General features: G+C 45.0%; 1 pseudogene; it reads left to right on the top strand.

The window, feature by feature from the left end:
* Nucleotides 1-541: 541 nt before the first annotated feature.
* Nucleotides 542-4501, top strand: LOC139460852 (keratin-associated protein 10-4-like; annotated as a pseudogene).
* The last annotated feature ends 2056 nt before the right edge of the window (nucleotides 4502-6557 follow it).

Below are 6557 nucleotides of genomic sequence, written 5' to 3'. Positions count from 1 at the left end.
CGACTTTGCATGTCATAAAAGGCGACTAACGGGTTGATGCATGTCATCGGCCCAAATTGCATGGATCGATGCTAATGATATCAATCAATGGATTGTCTGGTCCAGACTCGATTATTTTACAGACCGCCGTCATATAGCTGAAATATTGCCGAGTGCGGCGTTAAACAACAAAGAAACAAACAAATCAATCGTCAAACCAGTTTTTAGAACAAAGACCCTACCATCAAGTACAGGTGACATTAGAGGCGTGGTTCGAGATGATGTAACCATGGGCCCCAGAGCTACAAGAAGCAGGAACAACAATTTATCAATGACGGACAACATCATCTCACGCCCATGACGCATCCTCAATAACCGAACATCATTATCATACCTTCCGTATTGCCTTGCTGCAGATTAGAACAAACTCTACGAAATATTCAAATATCGATCTGATGAGGAAGCGATGGCCTGATATCATCAGTTGCTTCTTCATACACGTGGAACTTCCCCCAGATGGTGTCCATCTGCTGCTCGCCTTGGTGGATATAAAACCATCGGGATGTCCAGCTAGCCACAGTTTCACTACGACAAAGGAAAGTGGGAATCCAGAGCACCTGTTCAAGTATCTGACGGGTTCTTCTTGACGTTGATGACCACGATGATGTCTTCATCCTTGCTGATGCTGGCTCTTGGAATGATGGTCTACAGCATCGACGCTGTTAGTACATGTGAGTATTGTTTGTTTAGAATGCACTTTCTTCAGTATGTGTTGTTTTAATGTTTGGCTATATTTGTCAGCCATCGCCAACAACTGAAGGCATGATGTAAATCCAGCTGGGTGAGTGAGTGAGTATAGTTTTACGCCACTTTTAGCAATATTCCAGCAATATCACGGCGGGGGACACCAGTGTGAGTGAGTGAGTATGGTTTTACGCCGCTTTTAGCAATATTCCAGCAATATCACGGCGGGGGACACCAGAAATGGGCTTCACACATTGTACCCATGTCGGGAATCGAACCCGGGTCTTCAGCCGTGACGACCGAACGCTTTAACCACTAGGCTACCCGACCGCCCCTGGGGTCCATGCAGGTAGCAAAAGTACTGTAAGTCCCGATGGTCCCCAGTGTTGTGATCTACCTTCGGTTGGTGGCGATCTATAGCCAGGTTGTGTATTGTGTCTTCTTGAATGCTAATATTTTATACATTCTCCCAAACTAGTTTTACGTACATTTGTGATTTTCTAGTTATTACTCTGTCCTTTGACGACGGAATTTTATACAGTTTGTTTAACGATATTTTGACCCGTGAAGACGACTCGATGCTTCGATGCTCATGATATCAATCACTGGATTGTCTGGTCCAGACTCGACTATTTACACAGACCGCCGTCATATAGCTGGAACATTGTTGCGTGCGGCGTTAAACAACAAACAAATAATCAAACAAAATAGATATATATATTACTACATGTAATGTCAAATTGTGTCTCGTCACGATATGGCTGAAGTATTGCCGATATTGCTGTGTGGAATATTGCTAGAAGCGGTGTATAACCACTCTCACTCACTCACTCACTCACTCTCTATTGTCAGTTTAAGTACCTGACTGGCCCATGTTGTCCGTTTTACAGCCAAGTGCCCTAGTCTGAACGGCTGTGGTAACTGCGTCTGGGGCTACAAGAGCATCAACGGTTGTCCGACATGTCAGTGCTTGGGTATGTATTGTCTGAGTGTTTTTTTTAGCCAAAATATATTTTTTCTACATGTACATTATTCCATCACTCTCTACACAACACGTAAGTCTCCGGATTCAGAAGTGTCTTGTCGTTCCATGTCGTTTCCTACCCTCTAAACAACATAGTCTATTTCCAAAAGTATGTCTTTGGACATTTTTCATGATTGGTTTTTGGTTGCCTTGTTGTTTAACGCCGCACTCAGCAATGTTCCAGCTGTATGACGGTGGTCTGTAAATAATCGAGTCTGGACCAGACAATCCAGTGATTGACATCATGAGCATCGATCCATGTAATTGGGATACGATTACATGCATCAACCAAGTCACGTGGTTGCAAATGCATTTCTTACCCAAGTCTTCAATGACCACCCGATTCCCGTTAGTCGACTCTTACGACAAGCATAGTCGCCTTTTATGGCAAGAATGGGTTGCTGAAGACCTATTCTACCCTGGATCTTCACGGGTCCACGGGTCAGATATGTCACAGTGTCACATTATCATGACAGATTATAACGATTCCTTCACTGACCCCCGAAGATCCGGGGTAGAAAAGGCCGTCAGCAACCTATGTTTGTCGTAAAAGGCGACTAACGGGAATGGGTGGTCAGGCTCGCTGACTTGGTTGATGCATGTCATCGATCCCAAGTGCATGGATCGATGTTCATGAGATAAATCACTGGATTGTCTGGTCCAGACTCGATTATTTACAGACCACCGTCATACAGATGGAATACTGCTGAGTGCGGCGTTGAACAACAAACCAACCAACCAACCAACCAACCTTCACGTTTCTGTATTTCTAGACCCTCCCTGTGCACCGTTAAAGACCAACTGCAAACCATCAGAGACCCTCCGGTGCAAGGTAGAGCGGGGATGTGCTGTGTGCAGCTGTGTGGCTAAACCTTGTGTCAAGATAAACTGCATCAACCCCTGTCCAAACGGTCGCAAAATTGTAAATGGTTGTGAAACTTGCACCTGTAAACCAAAGGTCTGTCCCAAACTAACTTGTGGAAACCCCTGTCCAAATGGCCGCAAAATAGTTAGCGGTTGTGAAACGTGCACCTGTAAACCAAAGGTCTGTCCCAAACTAACTTGTGGAAACCCCTGTCCAAATGGCCGCCAAATTATAGCAGGATGTGAAACGTGCACCTGTAAACCAAAGGTCTGTCCCAAACTAACTTGTGGAAACCCCTGTCCAAATGGCCGCAAAATAGTTAGCGGTTGTGAAACGTGCACCTGTAAACCAAAGGTCTGTCCCAAACTTACTTGTGGAAACCCCTGTCCAAATGGCCGCCAAATTGTAGCAGGATGTGAAACGTGCACCTGTAAACCAAAGGTCTGTCCCAAACTAACTTGTGGAAACCCCTGTCCAAATGGCCGCGAAATAGTTAGCGGTTGTGAAACTTGCATATGTAAACCAAAGGTCTGTCCCAAACTAACTTGTGGAAACCCCTGTCCAAATGGCCGCAAAATTATAGCAGGATGTGAAACGTGCACCTGTAAACCAAAGGTCTGTCCTAAACTAACTTGTGGAAACCCCTGTTCAAATGGCCGCCAAATTATAGCTGGATGTGAAACGTGCACCTGTAAACCAAAGGTCTGTCCCAAACTAACTTGTGGAAACCCCTGTCCAAATGGCCGCAAAATTATAGCAGGATGTGAAACGTGCTCCTGTAAACCAAAAGTCTGTCCCAAACTAACTTGTGGAAACCCCTGTCCAAATGGCCGCCAAATTATAGCAGGATGTGAAACGTGCTCCTGTAAACCAAAGGTCTGTCCCATACTAACTTGTGGAAACCCCTGTCCAAATGGCCGCCAAATTATAGCTGGATGTGAAACGTGCTTCTGTAAACCTAAGGTTTGTCCTAAGGTCCCATGTGCCAAAAAGTGCCCAATTGGTTTCCTAACTATTGACGGGTGCCAGACGTGCAACTGTAAGCCAAAGATTTGCCCAAAGCGTCTTTGCCCTGTCCCCTGTGCTACAGGACGACTAACGGAAAACGGATGCGAGACATGCGCATGTAAACCTGAACCCTGTCCTTTAATTAAATGCTCTACAATTTGCCATTATGGTAGAAAATTGTCATCGAAAGGATGTCCCACGTGCGAGTGTAACAAACTCATGTGTCCATCCATAAAATGCTTCAACGAATGTCCCAACGGCAGGGAGGTCGATAAGGGATGTCTCACTTGTAACTGTAGACCTAAAATATGCCCATCGCTCACATGTAAGAGGCATTGTCGCTATGGTAGAAAGATTGTGAACGGATGTCAAACATGTATTTGTAAGTCTAAGGCTTGTCCAAAACTGAATTGCCCACTGCCTTGTGTTAATGGATCTAAGATAATTAATGGTTGCAGGACTTGTGACTGCAAACCAAAGGCTTGTCAATCTGTTCGGTGTCGCAACTACTGTCGATACGGCCGCCAAGTCGTAAATGGCTGCTCGACGTGTCGTTGTTTACGACGCCGTCGCTGCCTGTTCCGTTGGTTCTGTCGAAAATGGTAAAGCAGAAACGTGTGTCCGCGGAACGGGGAAACGTCTACAATCAGGACCTCCTTAATATGTAAACTTTACTGTCAAGACGATTCCTCCTAAACTGTCGTTTGAAAGAAAGTATACACCTTTGTTTGATGCTGGCTATTAACGAAACGAAGAAGAAATGGTTTTCGTTGGTGAAGTTATTTGATACGAGTATCATAGTTATGTGTTGGACCTTAGGTTTGCAGTGTTTGGTGAGTGTTTTCAGTCTAGTGTCGTTTGTAACTTTTTGGTCGAATCCAAATTTCAAGTGTATGCTTTCTTTTGTCCAGCAGTTTAGTTACAAAATGATGACTCTATTTTACCAGAGACCATTATTTACCGTCTCTGATGTTACAGGGGCGGTCGGTTAGCCTAGTGGTTAAGGGTTCGCTCGTCACGCCGAAGACCCAGGTTCGATTCCCGACATGGGTACAATGTGTGAAGCCGTGATATTGATGTAATATTGCTAAAAGCGGCGTAAAACCAAACTCACTCACTCTCTGATGTTACCATATATTTTTGGCAATGTGATTCTGATATACAGATAGAACAGCGTCCGGTTTGACGAGGGTCCCGTATCAGTGGACATTTGTTTTAGTCTGCGTTTCAAGTTACTGTTGTAATTTAAAACATAGAATATATTCTCAGTTGTAATGATGTCAATGAAATTTGTTCAATAAAGATTCTAATGCAGCGAACATAATTGTGTTTATGATGTTTGACCCTCACCCGTCTCAACGGTTAGGAGAGCGCCCGCCTGGAGTGCGGAAGGTCCGGGGTTCGATCCCCGGCCGCGTCATACCAAAAGACGTTTAAAGATGGTACTTGTTGTTACCCTGTCTGGCGCTCAGCATTGAGGGGCTAAAACAAGGACTGGTGGGCTATGATATTCAGTATACTGTGTCTGAGTGGGGTATTTATGTTAAAACTGCGGCATGGTATCTCAGTGGGCTGACACTATGAAATCGGCATCAGTCCGGACTAGTACAAGCAGCCACACACACGTGCATGCACGTTGCTATATGAGTGCAATAATCGTGAACGCGACGTTGAACCCCAATTCGGGGCGGTCGGGTAGCCTAGTGGTTAAAGCGTTCGCTCGTCACGCCGAAGACCCGGGTTCGATTCCCGACATGGGTACAATGTGTGAAGCCCATTTCTGGTGTCCCCCGCCGTGATATTGCTGGAATATTGCTAAAAGCGGCGTTAAACCATACTCACTCACTCACTCACTTGAACCCCAATTCGCCTCATCTCACCCTTAAGTCAACACAAAGAGATTTGTGTAGCACCTGAACGATAAACATAATTCATGTGTCCTCATTGTCTATAGTACACAAAGGACGACATGTGTTATGGTCGAGGGGTTGTGTAGCTGACGTAATTGGCCGAGTCGACTTGAATGCTTCTGTACGAAGCTATTTATTGTACATATTGAATGAGTCTGCCGTTTTCTGTTCTGGCGTTAGGAAAGGAGTGTTAAGAGCAAGGGAAACGGAAGATCAGTTTATGATCATGACGCCATACATTTATACATAGTGGAGGCAGGCGAGGTGTGCATTTATTTACATCGTTGTTGTCACTGCTGAAGGCAAGTGTACTCACCGCGTCATGTAGCTGGGGCTTGTCAGTTGTCGGAAAAGGCGCTGCATATTCCCCCGCTCCAGTGATACTGCGAAATACACACTGACCAACTAAATATTGTGTTAGATATATGTTACTTGTAGCGTATTAGCACAATTGCTTCTCCATTGTGAATATACCAGTGAAGATCCGGGTTAAATTCAGTCTTCAGGAACCAATGCTTGTGAGATGCGACTAGCGGGATCGGGTTGTCAAGTTTGCTGACCTGGTTGATGCATATCATCGTATCCCATTTTCGTGAGACCCGTGAAGATCCAGGGTAGAATGCTTATGATGTCAATCACTGGATTCTCTGGTCTAGACGCGATTATTTATACAGACCGCCGTCATAAAGCTGGAATATTGCTGAGTGTTGCGTTAAACAAAAAAACCCAAAAAAAACCCTCTGATAGTATCGCTACTACCATCTACATTCATTGAAACAGCTATACTCGAGCTAACTTACAGAGATATACAGTGAGTGAGTGAGTGAGTGAGTGAGTGAGTGAGTGAGTATGGTTTTACGCCGCTTTGAGCAATATTCCAGCAATATCACGGCGGGGGACACCAGAAATGGGCTTCACACATTGTACCCATGTCGGGATTCAAACCCGGGTCTACGGCGTGACGAGCGAACGCTTTAACCACTAGACTACCCGACCGCCCCTTATGATATACAGTATATACATACAT

The sequence above is a fragment of the Haliotis cracherodii genome, unplaced genomic scaffold, assembly GCF_022045235.1.
Source record: "Haliotis cracherodii isolate W230 unplaced genomic scaffold, xgHalCrac1.p SCAF_14, whole genome shotgun sequence".
Taxonomy (NCBI): Eukaryota; Metazoa; Mollusca; class Gastropoda; order Lepetellida; family Haliotidae; genus Haliotis; species Haliotis cracherodii.
The sequence above is the reverse complement of the archived record's forward strand: the minus strand, read 5'-3'. Positions and strand labels throughout refer to the sequence as shown.